Raw genomic sequence first — 25,608 nt, forward strand, 5'->3', positions numbered from 1 at the left:
CCACTGATATTTTGGTATATACACTGATCAACGGTATTTTCCACAAATCCAAAAGATGTTATGGTATCATTAAACTTTATATACCATTGTCGTGAAGCTTGTTTAAGTCCATATATTGACTTTTTCAGTTTACACACCATTTGACCTTTTCCTTTAGTTTCGAAACCCTCTGGTTGGTCCATATAAACTTCCTCTTCGAGATCTCCATTAAGAAAGGCAGTTTTCACATCCATTTGGTGTAACTCTAAATCATAATGAGCCATCAAAGCCATAATAATTCTTAACGAGTCTTTCTTTGAGACCGGTGAAAAGGTCTCTTCATAATCAATGCCTCCTTTCTGAGTATAACCCTTGGCAACAAGTCTGGCTTTGTATCTCTCAATATTTCCATTTGAATCGCGCTTGGTGTTAAAGACACATCTACACCCGATTCTTTTAGAACTTTCTGGCAATTCAACAAGATCCCAGACTTTATTGTATTCCATGGATTTTAACTCTTCCTTCATGGCATCAATCCATTTGTCAGACTCATTACTTTCTATGGCTTGTGAAAGTGAAACCGGATCCATATTAAGACCAATGTCAAAATCTGACTCTTGCAAATAAACCACGTAATCAGCCGAAATAGCCGATTTTCTAACTCTTTGAGATTTTCTTAATGGAATTTCTTGTGGTTCATTTGTGTCAGATATTTGTGAGTTAGTTTCTTCATGAAGTGTTTCATCCAAATATTGCTCGGTGTTGTCAAAGTGTTCTTCAACAACTGGAACAATATTTGGTATTTGTGTGGAAGTAGGCACATTTTTGGGTAATAAAATATTGGCCATCACCTCTTTAATTTCCACACTTTGCTTTTCAACACTCCCGCTAACTCACCATTCTCAATGAATCTTGCATTACCGGTTTCAACAATTCTCGAACTATGATTTGGACAGTAAAACACATACCCTTTAGATTTCTCCGGGTAACCAATAAAGTAACCACTTACTGTTCGAGAATCTAATTTTTTTTCTTGTGGATTATAGACTCTAGCTTCCGCTGGGTAACCCCAAACATGCAAGTGCCTTAAACTAGGTTTCCTTCATGTCCACAGTTCAAAAGGGGTCTTTGGAACTGCCTTACTAGGAACCTTGTTTAATAAATATATAGCGGTTTTAAGAGCATACATCCACAATGATTTGGGTAATGAGGAATTACTTATCATGCTTCGAACCATATCCATAAGTGTTCGATTACGCCTTTCTGCAACACTATTTTGTTGAGGTGTTCTTGGCATAGTATACTGTGCACATATGCCACGTTCCTCGAGGAACTTCGTAAATGGACATGGACATTGTCCCGACTCATTATATTTTCCATAATATTCACCACCTCTATCTGACCTAATGATTTTCACCTTTTTATCTAATTGCCTTTCAACCTCATTAACAAACAAGTTGAGAGCATCTGCTGCTTGAGATTTTTCTTTCAGCAAATAGATGTATCCATAACGTGAAAAATCATCGATAAAAGTGATAAAATATTTCTCTCCACCAAAAGATGGAACATCAAAGGGTCCACAAATATCAGTGTGTATAATTTCAAGAAGCTGGGTGCTTCTTGTGGCACCTTTCTTACTATGCTTGGTTTGCTTTCCTTTAGTGCAATCCAAACATATAGTAAGATCAGTGAATTTAGATTCGGAAGAATCTCATTCTTTACAAATCTTTCTAACCTTTCTTTGGATATATGACCCAGACGTCTATGCCACAAGTAAGCAGAACTTTCATCTAGTGAACTACGTTTAATTCCAATATTATGTTAAACAGTAAGAAGGGATTCAGAAAAACCAATATCGAGTTTCAATTTATATAAACCATCACTAAGAAAACCAGAACCATAAAAAATAGCATTCTTATATAAATTGAAACATCAATTCCCAAACTTTAAATCAAATCCAGAAACATCAAGTCTTGAAAGAGAAATCAAATTCCTAGAAACTGAAGGTACATAAAGAGTCTGCAATAGATCAAGGTGACGTCCAGTCTCCATGATCAAACGATAAGTCTGTATGCCTTTAATTGGAGCCTTCATACGATTTCCCATGAACAAGAAATCGTTATTTGGATTTGTAGTTTGGATCGTAAGGAATCCCTGCAACGTAGTAGATACATGAGCAGTTGCACTAGAATCAAGCAACCAAGTATTATTAGGAACTTCTACTAAATTTGATTCGAAACATACAAAAGCACAAAATGTACCTTTCTTTTCGAACCAAGCTTTACGTTTCAGGCAATCTTTCTGACAGTGTCCTTCCTATTACAGAAACGACACGTATCTGCCTTATGTTCCTTGTTAGCATCCTGTTGAGCTTTAGCAGGTGCTTTCTTCTTCTTGAACTTGTTGGCCTTCACTTTAAGTCCTTTACCAGCTCCTTGACCCATGAGGTTAATTGAATGACTCTCTTGTTTCTTATGTCTTGACTCCTCCTGAGTAAGCATAATGGACAATTCACTAACATTCCACTTATCCTTAATAGTGTTATAGTTAATTTGAAAAGGTCCATACTCAGGAGGTAACGAGTTGAGAATAAACTGAACCAAGAAGGAATCATCCACTTTCATCCCCAAGGTCTGAAGTCTTGCTGCAATGTTAGTCATCTCGATGATATGATTTTGCATACTGCGCGACCCATCAAACTTCATGGTCGTGAGTTCATCCAATAATGTACCAGCGAGAGACTTATCTGCAGAACGAAAACGTTCTTCTACAAACTTCAGGTATTCCTTGGCACTTTCTGTTTGTGGAATAGTACTCTTAATGTTGTTGGCAATATTCATTCGCATAAACATAAGGCTTAGCCTGTTAGAACGTTCCCATGATTTATAGAAAGACTTCTCACCCGCACTGCTCGAATCAGTAATGGCAGCGGGCTTATCATTCAGCAGAGCCAAGTCAAGATCCATCACACCTAAGTGGAACTGGACTTGTTCACGCCATTCAGAGAAGTTCAATCCATTGAACACAGTAACAGACGAAGCAAGCGAATGAAATGGAATAGTTGCAAAATAGATAATACATGCTCACAAATCAATATGGATTCAATAAAACAGTTAAAGCATATCGCAATTCTCCTTTGGGTAAATACTACGACACACTATCTTAATTTAAGTGCCATTTAGTCTTTAATAGGTAATTAAATATTTTTAACCAAATATATATGCCATCTTTGGACAGACAATATATATTTGACTATGAATATTAATTTACCTCATCATATTCACTATTCATAGAATAATTGATTCACCTTTGGGTAAATCCTTAAGTTCTAGCAACAGTGAAAATTAATTTATCCACTAATTTTTAATTATAGGCATTTCATTAATTTCATGGATAAACTATAATTTTATGTATGCAAAATTTTCATGAACATACTAGTTTGGCCACTTTGGTGACTAACAAACTATATAAACATAAATGCATACATAAAATAATTATCAAAATAATATATGTATGTGAATACTTTAAGCATTATAGTTTGATCACTTTGGTGACTAACAAACTATATACACATTAATCACATACATAAAATAAACAATAAATGGCTTCACAACTTAATAATCCAAAATATTATAAGAGATGAGAAGCTAAATTAAATATCTCCACAACAGATACATAATAAAGTAATCATATTTTATTTTAATAAAATAGTAATTTTGTGAAAGATATTTCATAACCTAATTCCTTTAAATATGCCAGAATTATCAGCGGCGCCACCTTCAAGGCTAAGTCTTCTCTATTCGTCTTTATTTTATTATTAACAATAATATAGGACCTTTCAGATTTTGAAGCCCACAACGGCAAAAAAAAATTTCATACTAACAGTACCAATCCTTATAGTTTGCAGGCAATAGAACGTGATTCATGATTAGTAATTGAATGTACAAGGCTATACTATTCTTATTACCTAAAGCTATTGACACATTCAAAAGCATTCTTAATTCTCAGAACATACAACGAGAACAAGAGAAAAGGATTTTCTCCCCTTCCTTTTAGGATAGTCACGAACGGTTACACACAATCATAAGAATCATATATTTAAAGGTTCATATTCACCAAAATGTTACTACATTCATTCGGCCAGATTCTTTCTCTCGGTATATTTTGAAATTAATCTCTTCAATCGAAGATTATCAGTTCAAATATCCATGCTCATGATACCATATGTAAGCATAAACTATAATTCTACCAGGATCTTGAACATGATAATCTTACATGTAATCGTCATAGAAACATACGTGAAGCAGAATCCATTATCTTGAAGCGAAAGTGTTAATCAGTAAATTGGTTTCTCGCCCCTTGCCCTAGCTTTCGTTATCGCCGCCTTTAGTGATGGAAGAAAGAAAAATAAAAAAAACGGTAACCTAATGGGTAGGGAGAGGACCAATTTATAGAGGTTCTCACTTAATCTGGTACGTCCATCAAGTAACCAATCGGACGGATGAGATTTGATAATTAATTAAATATTAATTATGGGCCTTAACCTATTGGGCCACATACACTTAGGAAAATAACTTACATAACATTCTTTCACCAACTTGTTATCCTAAAGCTAACCCGGTGCAGTCTTTACATTAAATGGTATCCTCCGCCTAATAACTTTGTTAAGGTTAACATCAACGAAACCTTCAATCAAGTGACGCACATAATAGGAGCTGCATCGATTTTTCGCAACTCCAACAAACACTGGATCCGTGATTTCAAAACCAGCTTAATCTGCTTCTCTGCTACTGAAGTTGAAGTAGTAGCACTTCGGCTAGGCTTACAGTTAGCTAAGGACTTCAGCCTCACAACACTTCAAATAGAAACTGATTAATTCGCATAGCGTGACAACAAAATGAAATTAGGATTATACTCGAATAATTAGAAGTAGCATTTGTGCTCTTGTGCGAGATTCCTTGCTTGCTCTAGACTAGTCCTAAGTTATTATACATCAATACTAAAGAGTGACTCATTGGTTGTACGTGGACGTATTGCTTCCTGCTATATATGATTGAAGTCATGCATACTCATGTCATTCTATCCGAATTTGGAGAATTAAGTTTTCTACTCATCTCATATTCCCCGCGCTTAATTTTCCCTTAATCCGCCGCTAATCAAAATCAATGTACATACCAAAAGGATGTACATTGATGTCATGGTTAGTTTTTCTTTTCATATTTCCCCACTCTATAATGTCCAATTTAATGATGTGAATTCGGGTGTATGCATCAAATCAAATAGTTTAACCGACGTTACAATTTCAAACTACACTATATGCTTGTGTAATAAATTAAAGTATATATGCAAGACAACATGTCATGCATTTATTAATTAGATTTTCCTAACTTTTTGGCTTTCAAATAAATTACTGGGCAAGATGATGAAGGAGCTTCATGCACCAGGCAAAACTATTGCGGACATTGAAGAAGTACTTAAACGGGCACCTATAATTCCCCGCGTAGTACCAGCCATCAAAGCGGCTCATGCTTTAGAGTATGTATCTCTAAATTTCAGTATTTTCATTGGCATATATTTGTCATGAAACAATAAAAGAAGAAGAAGAGTATTGCAGAGAAAAGTAGAAAGAGAGAGAATTCTTATTGATTTGGGAATGAATTACAATGGAATAGAACCCTCTATTTATAGGGAGAGGGTGACTTAGCTACCAAGTAATAAACCCTAGAATCTCTCTAAATATAGACACTCACCATAAATAAAATTCTATTTATAAAACTCCCCCTTGAATGTCTATTCAACAGACAATGTGCCTCGTTAAAACCTTAACTAAAATAAAACCCACTGGGAAAAAAATTCTAGAGAAGGAAAAAGAGTACACATATCAAATAATACGCCTTTTGGTTGCCTCGTTAAAAACCTTGCAAGGAAAACCCAGTGGGACAATACCTTGTAGGGGAAAAAGAGTACAACGCGTATTAACTCCCCCTGATGAGAGCATCAATTCACATCCTTAAGCATTTTCATTCCAATTTTGTGCACCATCTTCAAAAGACCGTTGGTAGAGATTTGATAAACAAATCAGCCATATTAACTTGAATGAATATATTGCACCTTGAAATCATCATTCTTGATAGAGATGTAATATCTTCATATAATGTTGTGGAATGACTTTTCAATATCTCCATAGAGGTATTCTCGCTATCATATTATCATGCTTATAGTTATAGCAAGATACATATGTGCACAAATTGCATTTAGGATATGGTACTTCAAGACCAAGAATTGTATATGCTTTAAGCGATTTAAATCCTTCAAGGATTGTCATATAAGTTAAGTCATATAAGCCATACAGTAGACTTTAGATGCATATCAAGTTTTCATGTCATGCTAAACATATAAGATATCGAAAACTGATTGCACATACCATTGACTTTATACTTTCAAGTGTTTGAACTGCAGGTACAAAACTACACGTCTTTTATATGAAACCAAATTCTACTTGAATTATTTCTCCAGACTAAAGATCCTCATATATATTTAGCGCTATTATAGATGTCGTCGGCAAACATTTTATATCGGTTCCAACCTCCTTATTTTTCACAAAGACATAACATAGAGATCTCTTCATTCATATATTCAGGTACCTGAATCTTTCCTGAGATTTTGTGAAGTGTTATGTCATGTGATCTTCTAGATCACTTGCCTCCTTTATTATGATCGTTTAGATCATTTGCTCATCTTCTTTATCAAGAAGTTTATTTGAAATCGATTTGTCTATACACTTTAAGCATACTATTGTCACGATCCAGATTTCTCACCCTTGGGAGTCGTGATGGCGCCTACTAATGTGAGCTAGGCAAGCCAATTATGTGAACAATTTATCTCTTTTTTTATCCATTTTATATTCATTAACAATTGCGAAGTAATAACATTTAAACAGCGGAATTTAACATAAGCGAAAGGAAAAAAACAATAATCTAGCTGAACATGAATCCAACACAACTGTTTGAGTCTCGACTACCCAGAAGTGGTATCACAATTTCACAGACGGTCTAAGAATACTACAATTAAAGGTCTGAAAGAAATAAATACAACACTATCTCTGGAAATGCATGAAAGAAACAGGAATAGTAGACAGAAGGAGACGCCAAGGCCTACGGACACCTGTAGGACTACCTCGGGTCGCCTGATGAACAAGAATCAACAATCCCGCTGCTATCCAAAGTCTACAACACTGGGGTCTGCTTAAAAGAGTGCAGATTGTAGTATCAGCACAACCGACCCCATGTGCTGGTAAGTGTCTAGCCTAACCTCGGCGAAGTAGTGACGAGGCTAGGACCAGACTATCAAATAAACCTGTGCAGTTGTATAATATACAACGAAAAGTAAAGCAGAAATAAACAAATAACGATGGGAGGGGGAAACATGCTTAAGGGAATAACAGATAAAATAAAATCTCAAGAGAATTATCAGGAAACCAAAATTCAACTTCTAACAAGGATAAGGAAAACAAAGGCAGATTTCACTCTCGGTTCACCACTCGTTGCAGACGTGCAACCCGATCCCATTTCTCATATCTTGTGGTAGGCTTACCACCCGATCCCATTTCATTATATCTCGTGGTAGGCGTACCACCCGATCCCATTTCATTATATCTCGAGGTAGGCGTACCACCCGATCCCATTTCATTATATCTTGTGGTAGGCGTACCACCACTCCCATTTTATTATATCTCGTGGTAGGCGTACCACCCGATCCCATTACATTATATCTTGTGGTAGGCGTACCACCCGATCCCATTTCATTATATCTTGTGGTAGGCGTACCACCCGCTCCCATTTACAAGCCAACACAAAATTTCACGTAGGAATCCCCGGCAAGGGTAACAAAAGCTAACATAATAACTTCCCGATAAGGGAACAACAATATCAAGACAAACATCCCGGCAAGGGAGAATCAGCTATAACCAATCCTAACTCAACTCCTACTCAGCTAAACCCAAACTTGTTCCAACACCTAACTACCTCAGCTATAACTAAACTTGTTACAACACCTAACTACCTCGGCCATATCCAAACTTGTTCCAACATCTAACTACCTCAGCTATAACCATAATCCTTACCTATCACAAAGAATCATCAACCTAAGTATCCATAATATCAATTAAGAACACAATGCAAGGGAACCACAACTCAACAATAGCCCGGCAAGGGGGCAACATAATGATCTCTTCTCTTTCTCACTTTTACTTCACAATTCACTTCACAACTCGAGCCACCGCTCTAGAGGTTCAATTATCACTTATACTATCACAATTCGTTATACAACTGGAGCTAACGCTCCTCAATGTTCATAGGTCACAATTCTTTTCACAACTTTACACAACAATAGAAATTTTCACTAAGGCATGAATAATACAACGAAATCATGGAAATCACAATATAAGACTCACGGTCATGCTCGACACCAACGTATAGATACTCGTCACCATGCCTATACGTCGTACTCAACAAGAAGCAATTAGCAAATAGGACACAATTCCTAATCCCTCAAGCTAAGGTTAGACCAAACACTTACCTCGATGCCACGAACACAATTCACGATTCAATTATAGCTTTACCCCTTAATTCCACCACCAATTCGCTTGTATCTAGTCACAAGTTACTTAATTACATTAATAAACGCTAAATGAATCAACCCCAATGCATGAAAAATGAGTTTTTCAAAGTTTTACCCAAAAAGTCAAAAATTTCCCCCGGGCCCACATGGTCAAAACTCGAGGTCGAACTAAAACCCGATTACCCATTCCCCTACGAACTCAAATATATAATTTGTTTTGAAATAGGACCTCAAATCGAGGTCCAAATCCCCAATTTTTGAAAAACCTAGGTTCTACCAAAAACACCCAATTTCCCCCATGAAAATCTTTGATTTTAAGTTGAAATCATGTTAAAAGATGATAAGAATTGAAGAAAGTTGGTTAAAAATTACAATTGATTTGGAGAAGAAAGGATTCTTGAAAAATCGCCTAAGTGTGTTTGGGTTTGAGAAAATATGAAAAATGGGGTTTAAAATTGGCTAAGTATAAAATTGCAGGTCTCAGATGTGGGAATTGTGAACCAACCTCTGCTGGCTTGGGAATTGCAAAAAAGGTTTGGGAAATACGAACCCGGGAATTGTGAAAAAAAATTGGGAAATGCGAACAAGCCTGGGAATTGCGAAGAAAGTTTGGGAAATGCGAACAAACCTGGTAATTGCGAAATATGTTTGGGAAATGCGAACCTGGGAATTGCGAAGAAAGTTTGGGAAATGCGAAGCCTGCAGGCCTGCAATTCCTTAAGTCCAAAATTTCACCCCGTGGCCTATCCAAAACTCACCCAAGCCCTCGGGGCTCCAAACCAAATATACACACAACCTCAAAAATATCCTACGAACTTATTCATGTACTCAAATCACCAAAATAACATCATGAAACTCGAATTAACCTCAAGATCAATGAAATTTCTCAAAACTTCTTTAAACATCAAATTTGCATTTAAGGTCCGAATCACGTCAATTGGATTCCATTTCTTTCCAAACTTCACAGAATTATCTTAAATCATATATAAGACCTGTACCGGCGCCGGAACCAAAATACGGGCCCGATACCAACATGTTCTAACCAAAATTCATTTCCAAACCTTATAAACAATTTCAGAAAACAATTTCTTTCAAAAATTCATTTCTCGGGCTTGGGACCTCGGAATTCGATTCCGGGCATACGCCCAAATCCCATATTTTCCTACGGACCCTCCGGGACGGTCAAATCACGGGTCCGGGTCCGTTTATCCAAAATATTGACCGAAGTCAAATTGATTCATTTTATAGTCAAAACTTATCATTTTTCACAAATTTTCACATTTAGGCTTTCCGGCTACGCGCCCGGACTGCGCACACAAATCAAGGTGATGCTAAGAGAGGTTTTTAAGGCCTCACAATGTAGAATTTCATTTTAAAACAAATGATGACAAAAGGATCATCATATTCTCCACCTCTAAAACAACCGTTCGTCCTCGAACGGACAAAAGAAGGAAGTACCTGAGTCGGGAAAAAGATGGGGATAACGGCTCTGCATATCAGACTCGGACTCCCAGGTCGATGCCTCAGGAGGCTGACCTCTCCACTAAACACGAACAGAAGGAAAACTCTTCGATCTCAACTGACGAATCTGCCGGTCTAGAATAGCTACCGGCTCCTCCTCATAAGACAAGTCCTTGTCCAACTAGACAGTGATGAAATCAAACACGTGGGATAGATCGCCGTGATACTTCCGAACCATGGACACATGAAACACTGGATGCACGGCTGACAAGCTCGGCGGCAATGCAAGTCTATAAGCCACCTCTCCCACTCGATCAAGAGTCTCAAACGGGATAATGAACCTAGGGCTGAGCTTGCCCTTCTTCCCAAATCTCATCACGCCCTTCATAGGCGACACTCGAAGCAATACCCGCTCACCGACCATGAATGCCAAATCACGAACCTTGCGGTCGGCGTAACTCTTTTGCCTGGACTGAGTTGCACGAAGCCTATCCTGAATAATTCTGACCTTGTTTAAGGCATCCTGCACTAGATCCGTACCCAACAACCGAGCCTCCCCCGGCTCAAACCATCCAACCGGAGACCGACACCGCCTACCATATAAAGACTCATAAGGAGCCATCTGGATACTCGACTGGTAAGGCTGTATGGTAGGCCGGGCCCGGGCCTAAATGGGCTAAACGGGCCGGGCTAAACGGGCCTGGGCTTAGCGGTCCCGGGCTCTGGCGGTCCCGGGCTTCGTGGGCTCAACCGGTAGGACCAGCCCGTGACGGGCCTAAGCCCATATGGTCCTGGGCTAAATGGGCCGGGCTCGTGGGCTTAGCGGGCCTAACGGGCTTTTTTTATTTTCGGGCTTTTTTTTTTAATTTTTTTTATTTAAGGCAATTTCTTGTAAACCATATGTGTATGTATATATATAAATTGCTCTTATGCATGGCTATATAAATATATGTAGTATATATAATATAGAAATCTAATTATTAAAGTGTTTGACGAAAATGTAAAATAACAAATCAATAGTAAAACTAAATTGGCATGCATAATAAATTAATAACAAAGTATAACATGCATAAATACGTCTAATAATTTTAAAATAACACAAATTGTTGAAAAATCTTAAAGACGAATTTGCGGATAAATACCCTCAACACAATACTTTATATGCCTCCTTAAAATGCCTGTGGTACACCCTGAACGAAAATTTAAGACTCTTCCACAGTTCTTGCACTTTAATATTTGGCCTTCTTCATTTTCTTCGAGCACTTCATAGTATTGCGAAACAAATAAGCGCACTCTTTCCGAACGAGGCATGATTTAACTTGAAAATTGAGATTGAGACTTGAAGTCTTGAAAATTGGAGATTGAGAGATTGAGAGAAATTTAGATTGAGAAATGAGTATTGAGCATTGAAATGAAGAAGAGGGAGGGGGGTACTTATAGTGTTAGAGAAGGTTAGTTTTGTAAATTGGAAAAAAACGGCTATTTGTGCAATTAATATGACCGTTGGTGGTCATTGGGGGTGGGGCCCTGATTTTGAAAAATCTTGTTTTGTAGTATATATAGTACTACTTCTTCATGTAAATATAATATATATAGTATACTAGTATAGTGTACTATATATTGTATGTTATGTATATATATTCCCTTATGTATTTTCTTGTAGTATATATTGTATGTTATGTATATATATTACCATTATATAATTTGTTGTNACTTCACAATTTTTCACGAAATTGCAATAATAAAATAAGCAATTATAGAAGAGAAATTAGATATAGATTGAGAGAGATTGAGAGAGATTGAGATAGATTGATGAATTGGTGAGTAAAAATGAAAGAATGAGGGGGTATTTATAGTTGAGAATTGGAAAAAAGTGTAATTATATAAAGTTTGGGGTTAAAATAAAGTTTGGGGGCCAAATGGCTATTTTTTAAAGTTCCAAACGGTTGAAAATTAAAGGCCAACGGCTAGATTTTAAAATATGACCGTTGGTCTTTTTAAAAAAAAAAAATTTTTTTTTTAGAAAAGAGCCGTTGGAGCCCGTTAGGACCGTTAGGCCCGGTTGAACCGGCCCAGGACCGCCTGCCGGTCCCGGGCTTAACGGTCCCGGTCTCGTGGGCCTCATGCAAGGGACCAGCCCGCCACGGGCTTTCTACACCATCAGGGATCGGCCCACCAGGACCGGCCCGCCGGGACCGTTTAGCCCGTTAAGACCGCGGGCCCGGTCCCAGACCGGCCCACAATACAGCACTATCGACTGGTAGCTGTTGTTGTAGGCAAACTCTGCTAAAGGCAAAAACTGATCCCACGAGCCTCCAAAGTCAATGACACAAGCTCGGAGCATATCCTCCAAAATCTGAATAGTCCGCTCAGACTGCCCGTCCGTCTGGGGATGTAATGTTGTGCTCAACTCAACTCGTGTGCCCAACTCTTGCTGAACTGCTCTCCAAAAACGCGAGGTAAACTACGTACCCCGGTCCAAAATGATAGATACGGGCACACCATGAAGGCGAACAATCTCCCGAATATAGATCTCAGCCAACCTCTCAAAAGAATAGGAGACTGCCACAGGAATGAAATGTGCTGACTTGGTCAGCCTATCAACAATGACCCATACTGCGTCGAACTTCTTCCGAGTCTGCGAGAGTCCAGTAACGAAATCCATGGTGATCCGCTCCCACTTCCACTTGGGAAGATCAATCCTCTGAAATGAATCATCGCGCCTCTGATGCTCGTATTTAACCTGCTAACAGTTCAAACACCGAGCCACATATGCAACAATATCCTTCTTCATTCTCCGCCACCAATAATACTGCCGCAAATCCTAATACATCTTCGCGGCGCCCGGATGAGTAGAGTACCGGGAGCTATGGGCCTCCTCTAAAATCAACTCTCGGAGCCCATCCACATTAGGCACACATACTCGACCCTGTAATCTCAAAACTCCATCATCATCTAAGGTAACCTGCCTGGCACCTCCGCGCTGCACCGTGTCTCTAAGGACACACAAATGGGGATCATCATACTACCGATCACGGATACGCTCTAATAATGAAGAACGAGCGACCGTGCAAGCTAACACACGACTGGGCTCAGAAACATCCAAAGCAAGCGGCCTCTCACCGACCGGAATATAAGCAAGATTGCCCATACTGGTTGACTTCCTACTCAAAGCATCGGCCACCACATTGGCCTTTCCCGGATGATATAGAATGGTGATATCATAATCTTTCAACAACTCTAACCACCTTCTCTGCCTCAAATTTAACTCCTTTTGCTTGAACAAATACTGAAGACTCTTGTGATCCGTGAACACCTCACATGCCACGCCATATATATAATGCCTCCAAATCTTCAATGCGTGAACTATGGCTGCCAACTCCAAATCATGAACCGGATAGTTCTCCTCGTGAATCTTCAACTGCCTCGAAGCATAGGCAATGATTGGAATGTCTTCAATCTGGCTCTTGTTCCCTGTAGGTTTCTAGCACGCTAGGCTAGCTAAGAAAGGTATTCTAAGAAAAAAAAATCCCAATCAAAGCCCTATCTAAGTAAAGCTTCGTCTGTTATTTTTCCGGCCCCAGGGGAGTTTATTCGACCCATTCCCCAGTCTCCCGCACTGCTCAAGTAAGTGTGCGATTTGCCATCCTGCATCAACACTGCACCAAGTCCAATACGAGATGCATCACAATATACAGTATAAGGCCCTGAACCTGTGGGCAAAACCAACATCGGTGCCGTAGTCAGAGCTATCTTGAGCTTCTGAAAGCTCGCCTCACACTCGTCCGACCACCTGAACTGGGCAACCTTCTGGGTCAACCTGGTCATCGGGGCTGCGATAGATGAAAACCCCTCCACGAACCGACGATAGTAGCCTGCCAATCCTAAGAAACTCCGAATCTCTGTAGCTGATGCTGGTTTAGGCCAGTTCTTGACTGCCTCAATCTCCTTCGGATCAACCTGAATACCCTCTGCTGATACAACATGACCCAGGAATGCAACTGAACTCAAGCAGAACTCACACTTCGAAAACTTGGCGTACAACTGACTATCCCTCAAAGTATGAAGAACCACTCTAAGATGCTGCTCGTGCTCCTCTCGGCTGCGGGAATATATAAAAATATCATCATGAAGACTATCACGAACAAATCCAATTAAGGCCTGAACACTCGGTTCATCAAATCCATAAGAGCTGCTTGGGCATTTGTCAACCCGAATGACATTACCAAGAACTCATAATGCCCGTACCGAGTGCGGAAAGCTGTCTTAGGGACATCGGATGCCCTAATCCTCAACTGATGGTAGCCAGATCTCAAGTCAATCTTCGAAAATACCTTGGCACCCTGAAGCTGATCAAACAAATCATCAATCCTCGGCAATGGATACTTATTCTTGATTGTAACCTTGTTCAACTGCCGGTAATCAATACACATTCGCATCGACCCATCCTTATTTTTAACAAACAACACCGGCGCACCCCAAGGCAAAATACTAGGTCTAATGAAACCCTTCTCAAGCAAGTCTTGCAACTGCTCCTTCAACTCTTTCAACTCAGGCGGGGCCATATGATACGGCGGGATAGAAATGGGCTGAGTGCCCGGAGCCAAATCAATGCAAAAGTCAATATCCCCGTCGGGTGGCATACCCGGCAGGTCTGAAGGAAAAAACTCAGGAAACTCACGAACAACGGGCAAAGAATTTATGGAAGGAACCTCAGCACTAGAATCACGAACATATGCCAAATAGGCCAAACACCCCTTCTCGACCATACGTCGAGCCTTCACATAAGAGATAACACTACGGGTAGCATGACAGGAGTCCATCTCCACTCTAAACGAGGCAAACCCGGTAAAGCTAAGGTCACAGTCTTGGCGTGACACTCCAAGATAGCGTGGTAAGGTGATAACCCGTCCATCAGCAATATAACACCGAAATCATCCATGTCAGAAGAAGCAAATCTACACGAGTCTCAAGACCTCCAATAACCACTATACATGAACAATGGACGCGATCCACCACAATAGAATCACCCACCGGCTTAGACACATAAATAGGGGCACTCAAAGAATCACTAGGCATGACCAGATACGGCGCAAAATAAAACCGAAGCTTCTCTACCACAAACCAGAACAATACCTGCATCTCCACCTCTAATACCTTTACCTCCACCTCTAGCATCTCTACCTCCACATCTAATACCTCTACCTCCCCCTCTAATGCCTCTCTCTGAGTGATGTGGAGAAACTTCTCCAGAAATAGCTGCGTGAACTGCTCCCAAGTCGAAGCTGGCGATCCGGCTGGTCTAGCCAAGTAATAATCTCTCCACCAAGTCTTGGCGGATCCAGACAAGCGAAAAGTAGCAAAATCGACCCCATTGGTCTCAACTATCCCCATGTTTCTGAGAACCTCATGACAGCTGTGTTGATAATCCTGGGGATCCTCAGTAGATGCACCGCTGAATGTAATAGTGAAGAGCTTGGGGAAACTTATCCAATCTCCACAAAGTCTCTAAAGACGTAGCTGATCTATCACCGGTCTGTGCTGCTGCCCGGCTGAAGAAGCGGTACATGACCTCTTCATTTGCGAAAGAACAAGAGTAGAGGTTTCAATTTAGCATTGAGAGAACAAAATCGCACGACAGGAATGAATGAATGTGAAGTTTTTCCTAACTCTGTAGCCTCTGGGGATAAATACAGACGTCTCCGTACCGATCCCTCAGACTCTACTAAGCTTGTCTGTGAACTGTGAGACCCATGTAACCTAGATCTATGATACCAACTTGTCACGACCCCGATTTCCCACCCTCGGGAGTCGTGATGGCGCCTACTAATGTGAGCTAGGCAAGCCAATTATGTGAACAATTTACCTCTTTTTTTTTACCCAATTTTTATTCGTTAACAATTGTGAAGTAATAACATTTAAACAGCAGAATTTAACATAAGCGAAAGGAAAAAAGACAATAAGCTAGCTGAACATGAATCCAACACAACTGTTTGAGTCTCGACAACCCAGAACTGGTGTCACAGTTTCACAGACGGTCTAAGAATACTACAATTAAAGGTATGAAAGAAATAAATACAACACTGTCTTTGGAAATGCATGAAAGAAAAAGGAATAGTAGACAGAAGGAGACGCCAAGGCCTACGGACGCCTGTAGGACTACCTCGGGTCGCCTGATGAACAAGAATCAGCAATCCCGTTGCGGTCCAAAGTCTACAACACTGGGGTCTGCACAAAAGAGTTCAGAGTGTAGTATCAGCACAACCGATCCTATGTGCTGGTAAGTGTCTAGCCTAACCTCAGCGAAGTAGTGACGAGGCTAGGACCAGACTATCAAATAAACATGTGCAGTTGTATAATATACAGCGAAAAGTAAAGCAGAAATAAACAAATAACGATGGGAGGGGGAAACATGCTTCGGGGAATAACAGATAAAACGGAATCTCAAGAGAATTATCAAGAAACCAAAATTCAACTTCTAACAAGGATAAGGAAAACAAAGGCAGATTTCACTCTCGGTTCACTACTCGTTGCAGGCGTGCAACCTGATCCCATTTCTCATATCTTGTGGTAGGCGTACCACCCGATCCCATTTCATTATATCTCGTGGTAGGCGTACCACCCGATCCCATTTCATTATATCTCGTGGTAGGCGTACCACCCGCTCCCATTTCATTATATCTTGTGGTAGGCGTACCACCCATTCCCATTTCATTATATCTCGTGGTAGGCGTACCACCCGATCCCATTTCATTATATCTTGTGGTAGGCGTACCACTCGATCCCATTTCATTATATCTTGTGTAGGCATACCACCCGCTCCCATTTCATTATATCTTGTGGTAGGCGTACCACCCGCTCCCATTTACAAGCCAACACAAAATTCACGAGGAATCCCGGCAAGGGAACAAAAGCAACATAATAACTCCCCGATAAGGGAACAACAATATCAAGACAAACATCCCGGTAAGGGAGAATCAACTATAACCAATCCTAACTCAACTCCTACTCAGCTAAACCCAAACTTGTTCTAACACCTAACTACCTCAGCTATAACTAAACTTGTTACAACACCTAACTACCTCGGCCATACCCAAACTTGTTCCAACATCTAACTACCTCAGCTATAACCATAATCCTTACCTAACACAAAGAATCATCAACCTAAGTATCTGTAATATCAATTAAGAACACAATGCAAGGAACCACAACTCAACAATAGCCCGGCAAGGGGGAAACATAATGATCTCTTCTCTTTCTCACTTTTACTTCGCAATTCACTTCACAACTCGAGCCACTGCTCTAGAGGTTCAATTATCACTTATACTATTACAATTTGTTATACAACTGGAGCCAACGCTCCTCAATGTTCATAGGTCACAATTCTTTTCACAACTTTACACAACAATAGAAATTTTCACCAAGGCATGAATAAAAAAACGAAATCATGGAAATCACAATATAAGACTCACGGTCATGCTCGACACCAACGTATAGATACTCGTCACCATGCCTATACGTCATACTCAACAAGAAGCAATTAGCAAATAGGACAGAATTCCTAATCACTCAAGCTAAGGTTAGATCAAACACTTACCTCGATGCCACGAACACAATTCACGATTAGATTATAGCTTTTTCCCTTGATTCCATCACCAATTCGCTCGTATCTAGTCACAAGTTACTTAATTACATTAATAAACGCTAAATGAATCAACCCCAATGCATGAAAAATGAGTTTTCCAAAGTTTACCCAAAAAGACAAAAATTGACCCCGGGCCCACATGGTCAAAACCCGAGGTTCGAACCGAAACCCGATTGTCCATTCCCCCACGAACTCAAATATATAATTTGTTTTGAAATCGGACCTCAAATCAAGGTCCAAATCCCCAATTTTTGAAAAACCTAGGTTCTACCCAAAACACCCACTTTCCCCCATGAAAATTTTTGATTTTAAGTTGAAATCATGTTAAAAGATGATAAGAATTGAAGAAAGTTGGTTAAAAACGACTTACAATTGATTTGGAGAAGAAAGGATTCTTGAAAAATCGCCTAAGAGTGTTTGGGTTTGAGAAAATATGAAAAATGGGGTATAAAATTGGCTAAGTATAAAATTGGAGGTCTCAGATGTGGGAATTACGAACAGGGGTTCGCAATTGTGAACCGACCTCTGCTGGCTTGGGAATTGAGAAAAAAGTTTAGGAAATGCGAACCCGGGAATTGCGAAAAAAGTTTGGGAAATGCGAACAAGCCTGGGAATTGCGAAGAAAGTTTGGGAAATACGAACAAGCGTGGTAATTGCGAAATATGTTTGGGAAATGCGAACCTGGGAATTGAGAAGAAAGTTTGGGAAATGCGAAGCCTGCAGGCCTGCAATTTCTTAAGTCCAAAATTTCACCCCGTGGCCTATCCAAAACTCACCCGAGCCCTCGGTGCTCCAAACCAAATATACACACAACCTCAAAAACATCCTACGGACTTATTCGTGTACTCAAATCACCAAAATAACATCATGAAACTCGAATTAACCTCAAGATCAATGAAATTTCTCAAAACTTCTTTAAACATCAAATTTGCATTTAAGGTCCGAATCACGTCAAATGGATTCCGTTTCTTTCCAAACTTCACAGAATTATCTTAAATCATATATAAGACCTGTACCGGCGCCGGAACCAAAATACGGGCCCGATACCAACATGTTCTAACCAAAATTCATTTCCAAACCTTATAAACAATTTCAGAAAACAATTTCTTTCAAAAATTCATTTCTCGGGCTTGGGACCTCGGAATTCGATTCCGGGCATACGCCCAAGTCCCATATTTTCCTACAAACCCTTCAAGACCGTAAAATCACGGGTCCGGATCCGTTTACCCAAAACGTTTACCGAAGTCAAATTAATTTATTTTATAGTCAAAACTTATCATTTTTCACAGATCTTCACATTTAGGCTTTCCGGCTACGCGCCCGGACTGCACACGCAAATCAAGGTGATTCTAAGAGAGGTTTTTAAGGCCTCGGAACGTAGAATTTCATTTTAAAATAAGTGATGACCTTTTGGGTCATCACAACTATAGACTTTGTCCTTCTAGGACTTATTCTAATAGGAGCATTTGCAATGAGAATATTGTTACTTTCTTTGGGTCAGCAAATGCGTCTGGCATGCTTTGCAATAAATTTCACATGAATTATCCTTTTATGAACTTCAAGTTCATATTATTTTATTCGGGGATCTAGATGTATAAATGATAATTCATTCTATGTAACTTTTTCTCAACTATTGTATCTTGTCTCCCCCTCATGTTAGAAAAACTAACTTGTGTCCTCAAGTTTGAGAACCCATCTTTGTGCGTTGTGGTGTTAATTTAAATATAAACCGCACATCAATAATAATGATATGATGAAATTATTTGGTTCCTGACCTTGAACCACTTGTGAGGGGAGAAAATAATATACTTTCGTATATAACGTATATCAAATTGATATAGATAACTTTGTTCTCATAAGCAATTGTTTAGCTATTAAGTAGAGGCACTTAATAAATTATTTTGCTAAACCAACTGTGATGTAAACCAACTTATCAAGATGAACTTCTTGAATAGAAAATCTGGAAATTATGCTCGAAATTAAATTATTGAGCAAGCTACCTCGCAAACACCATGTTGCGGGTTATTAATAATCGCACATGTAACCATCTCATAGATGCATCTTACGTGGTATACATGGCCAGTGAATGGGGCCATATTCACCTTTGATATTTCCAGCATTCATGGGATTCAATCCCAATTTTAGTTGGTATATTAATTAATGAGAACAGGCAACATAAGAGAATTCGTAAAGAACTTTCTAGTTCTTTAATATTTACCCATGTGAATTCTCTTTTATTTTTGTATATCATACTTAAATTGATATGGCTAAACCAATTATGCCAACTGAATAAATTATCAATATTGATAAACTTCGGATTTACACCATGACGTGTGCAATTATCAGTAAACTCCAAGTTTATTATGATACGGGTTTTTATATCAATAAATGTCCACTTCATTGTGGTATTCTTTTGTTTATGTAGCAAAAATTGGAGAATAAAGCGGGTAGCTTTTCACATACATATTATCCCGCTACAAGTTGTAGTAATAGAAGATATTAAATCTTTCCTTTATTTATAGTCTCAATATAATCAACCGCTTTCGCGTATGCTTTGGAAACTGAATAAGTTTCTTTGAGACTTACTACAACACAATACCTTATTGATAATCAATTTTATTCCTCCAAAATAATAATAATTGGCTCTTCCAGAGCTCTCAATTAATTTCTTACTACCACATATTCATCAACATCATATGGTGAATATCTCTTTTAAAGAGAAAGTTATACCATTATAGTCATGGTCAAAATTATATGCAAGATCTGTTTCTTGCATTACTGTTATTCTTTAATATTCGCATTACCAAAATATTTTGGCGTACAATAGGTACGTGACCAATGACCATTCATGCCATAATAATGATATTTTTTCTTATATCATCTCAAACCTCCTTTTAGAGGTGAGTGTGGTATATTCACTACCACTAGCACATTCATATTCTTCCAAGAATGAATATGTATTCATAAAACAGATGTTTTCACATTCACATCATGAATGGACCATAATCATCTATATGTGCTCTATAAAATATCATGTCAAATCGATGACAAATATTACTTTCACAGAGTGAAGGATTATTTTGAGAATCCTTATTATTCTCATTATCACAATGATGACGATTATAATTTCGTCTAATACCACGTCCACATCTATTGATACCTTCATGGTAATAATTTTGTCTTCTTTCAGACTTATCATATACTGCTATCACATTCTCTTAAGGGAATGAGAATGAAGCAAATTCAATGGGACGGGTATGCACTTCTTGTGCCCATAATCATACATAAATTTGATCATGACAAGACATAAAAATTTTACCACTTCGAGTGGTTATAATTTCTTACTAGCTCCATTAGAGTTAGAATCAAATTTTATTGTCTTTGCTTGTATTTAAAATCAAATTATAGAATAAAAGAGAAAAATACGGTAAAATGCTTACCTTAAATCCAGAATTTAATCATGAAGGAAGTTCATGGAACAATTGACAATCATTATGCTCAATCCCAAAGCTTCTACTCAATTGGTTAGAGTCTCGTGCTGATAACGTGTTATAAAACAATAAATGAAGAACAAGAGTATTGCAGAGAAAAGTAGAGAGAGAGAGAATTCTTATTGATTTGGGAATGAATTACAATGGAATAGAACCCTCTATTTATAGGGAGAGGGTGACTTAGCCACCAAGTAATAAACCCTAGAATCTCTCTAAATATAGACATTCACCATAAACAAAATTCTATTTATAACAATATTTCCTTTGTTTTTTTTTAAATTTAAATAGTGACTCATGGACAGTAAATTCAATGCTTGTTTTTTAGGTGTGATTTGAGGGTAGTAAGTGATGCAAATATCTCCTACATCGAGATAATAGTGAAGCATTTGGGAATAATGGATTGCTTCTCGGAGATTAATTCTAACCCAGGATATGTTGATGAGGAAGGAAAACTTAGAATACAACCTTATCATGATTTTCATCACTTTATCTCATGGCTTCAGTCTTTCCCCTCCCAACATGTGCAAGGTAAAACACGCGAAAACTTGCTCGATGTTTACACAAATCCAAAGAAGTTAAAATATGTATCTTTACATATGCTATTACTATTTAATTATAATCATGTCAAACTAATATGGGTAAATATACTATGCTAATTTTCATAACGTTCGTTATATGATTTCAAGGTTCCAACATGGATTTTTAAACAGTACTAGTGTAGTAATTTTTCTAATTTTACTCGAATATGCTGGAAATACGTTTTTATGTCGTCACCATTTGGTTGATCTCTTCACGCGTTCCTTATTATGTCTCCACAAGATCTCTCTTTTGATAATTTAGTACGGTACTTTCACCTCAAGCACATGGACAGCAAAATTCCTCTTTATATTTTTCTTTTAATTTTGTATATTTATAAAATTTAGATTTATATACAACCAATGTATCCTAATGGATGGTGTCACGACCCGCTACCCACCTTCGGGACCGTGATGACGCCTAATATTTCACTTGCTAGGCAAGCCTACGTTAGAGACCACTAAATCAATTATTATTCAATTCAATAGATACAGTCAATTTGACCAAAATGAAATAAAAGCGAGTGCAAATAACATAAATGCCCATAATATCTACTACATATCGGATCTGGAGTCACAACTCACGAGCTTCTAGAATTTACTACAAATAGAGTCTGAAAGAAATACAACTATTTGAAAGAAAGGAAATAGTGAAATAAGAAGAATAGAAGGGGACTTCAAGGTCTGCGGATGCCAACAGATCTACCTCGACTCTCCGCATGAGCAAATCCAAACTGTTCCAACTCACGGACAGTTAGGCCCGGTACCAAAATCTGCATAAGAAGTGCAGAGTGTAGTATGAGTACAAACCGACTCCATGTACTCGTAAGTGTCGAACTTAACCTCGACGAAGTAGTGACGAGGCTATGACAAGATACCTACATGATAAACATGTGCAGATAACAATATATGTACAAGGCGACATCAAATAAAAGCTAAAGATGTACTATCGAGAGGGGGACATGCTAAGGGGATACAAGATACGAGAGATGCAGCGGAAATGATATCCAGAACAATCAATATGCCTTTAACCAGTAAAAACAATTAGCACAATGAAGAAAATTGCACGGCATCACCCTTCGTGCATAAACACTCACAATATGGCACAACATCTTCGTGCATTAACACTCACATACGGCACGGCATCACCCTTCATGCATTAACACTCTCCCTTACCACATAACAATGAACAAGTAATAACAGGGAGATAGGATCAACAAATACAAGCCTTACTTCAACAACGGTTTCACAATACCAATCTCAACTTGGAATCAATACTCAGTTATCACAAAAGCCTATAAACACGATAAGAACGATCAATTTAACAAATAACTAGTCTAAGCATGGATAACATTATCAAAGAAAGCAATAATTGCAAAGAAAAAGTCCACATGCATGCTATAACCCGACAACAACGCATAACTACTCGTCACCTCACATATACGTTGTACCCAACATCCAAACATGTAGCAAATAGACAAATAAGTCCTAATCCCTCAAGTCAAGGTTAACCACGACACTTACCTCACTCCAAAGGATCAATTTAAAGCTCAACCACGACTTTGCCTTTCAAACAAGCCTCCAAAATAATAGAATCTAGCAATTTACCAACCAAACGATTCAAATTAAGCTTTAGGAACTACCCACGATTGCAAAGAATTCAATTTAGGTCATTATTGAAAAAGTCAACTCCCGGGCTCGCTTGGTCCAAACCCGAAATTCAGACCAAAATTCGATTACCATTCATCCCCGAGCCCGTTAGGTAATTTATTTTGGAAGCAACCTCAATTTGAGGTCTAAATCCCCATTTTACCAAAAAACTTAATTCTACGCAAACCCCCAATTTCCACCATGAAAACACAAGATTTTAGGTTGAAATCTTAAGAAATATAGTGAAAGATTGAAAGAAACTAATTTAGAATCACTTACCAATGATTTGGGGAAAAAGAGTTCTTTGAAAAATCGCCTCTAGGGTTTTTAAGTTTGAAAATTTGAGAGAACGAACAAAAATCCCGTCTAACTCCCGTTTTGATCAGTTGCAGATGTCGCATTTGCGACCTGGGTTTCCCAAATGCGAACCCGGCTAATGTGAACCCCGCAAATACGAAGCTCTTCACATCTCTGCTTTCATCGCAAATATGATGGACTGTTCGCAAATGCGAATAATGATCTCCGCAAATGCGACCCTTTTGATCGCAATTGATCACTGTGTCCCCTGACCCACTTCAGAAATGCGAAGCTTTGTTCGCAAATGCGAACTTGAGCTGCCCAGCTACTCTTCGCAAATGCGATGAGTAGCTCGCAAATGCGAATCCATCAGTGGCCGCAAATGCGAATCCATCAGTGGCCGCAAATACGAAGCCTGCCCTCGCAATTGCGAGGTCTGAGGCCTGCACCAAAACCAGAAGCACACCAGCAATGTTCTAAGTCAAGTTTTCACTCCATAGCCTATCCGAAACTCACTCGAGCCCTCGGGGCTCTAAACCAAATGTGCAAACAAGTAAAAAAATACAAACTTGCTCGCGCGATCAAATCGCCAAAATAACACCTACAACTACAAATTGAGCATCAAATCAAAGGAAATTTTCAAGAAAACTCATGAACTTCTAATTCACAACCGGACGTCCGAATCATGCCAAACTAACTCCGTTTCTCACCAAATTTGACAGACAATTCATAAAATCGTATTGGACCTATACCGGGTTCCGAAACCAAAATACAGACCCAATATCCAAAAAGTCAAACATTTCAAAGTCATTAAGCTTTTAACTTTTAAATTTCAACAAAGTCCGATAACTCGGGCTAGGGACTTCCGAATTCGATTTCAGGCATACGCCCAAGTCTCGAATCACGGTACGGATGCATTGGGACCATCAAAATACGAATCCGAGTCCGTTTGCTCAAAACGTTGACCGAAGTCAACTCAAATGGTTTAAGGTAAAAATTTCATATTTTCTAAGTTTTTAACATAAAAGCTTTCTGGAAATACGCCCGAACTGCGCAAATCGAGGAGGGTTAAAATGAGGTATTTAAGGCTTCGAAGCACAGAATTAGGTTCTACAACATAAGATGACCTATCGGGTCATCACAGATGATTTTCTTTGTTAACAAACATAACATGCCTGATTATAGAAAGAAAACAAGCTTCTCTGGCTACGGAAGGGAAGAAAAGAATGATATATCTTAGTGACGGACTCAGAAGATTCTTGCCCCATTTGGAAACTCAAAGAGGAAGATTTGATAATGCCAATTAAAGATTTTCCAGTCTGGAAATTCATAAAGAAAAATCGCGAACTCGTAAGAGCAGAAATCCACGGGTGGAAGGATGGAGAAGAGTATGAACATATTCTGCTTTAGATAATTGCCACGAGACAAGTTCTCCCTCCGTGAACCGTCGTGACGGCACCTAGTCTCTACAACTAGGTAAGTCTAACATTTGCAGAAAGAGACGAAAACATGAAAAATGAACAATTTGATAGGTAAATTAAATTAAGAAATTTAGATTCTGCTCGGCATAGACAATAATCACTCTCGAGCTGAACATAAACACTCCCAAAACCCAGAATATCATGAGTCACAAGCTACAGAAGTAAATAGTGCTTCTAAACTCCAGAAACTATCAACGAAGAAAAAGTACATAAAAGTCTTAACTTAAGGAAGAGTAGATAGGGACTCCTAGGTCTGCAGACGCGGCAGATATACCTCGAAGTCTCTATAGTCATCTCGCCTCACTGGAAATGTGGCTGGAAAGAGGTAGCTGGATCTACACACAAAAAATATGTACAGGAAAGGGCATGAGTACACCACAAAGGTACCCAATAAGTGCCAAGCCTAACCT

The 25,608-nt window shown here is 38.8% G+C and overlaps 1 pseudogene; it reads left to right on the forward strand.

Moving 5' to 3' along the window:
* The first annotated feature begins 2,901 nt into the window (after positions 1-2,901).
* LOC109219911 lies at positions 2,902-25,127 on the forward strand (annotated as a pseudogene).
* The last annotated feature ends 481 nt before the right edge of the window (positions 25,128-25,608 follow it).

Source organism: Nicotiana attenuata, unplaced genomic scaffold, assembly GCF_001879085.1.
Source record: "Nicotiana attenuata strain UT unplaced genomic scaffold, NIATTr2, whole genome shotgun sequence".
NCBI lineage: Eukaryota > Viridiplantae > Streptophyta > Magnoliopsida > Solanales > Solanaceae > Nicotiana > Nicotiana attenuata.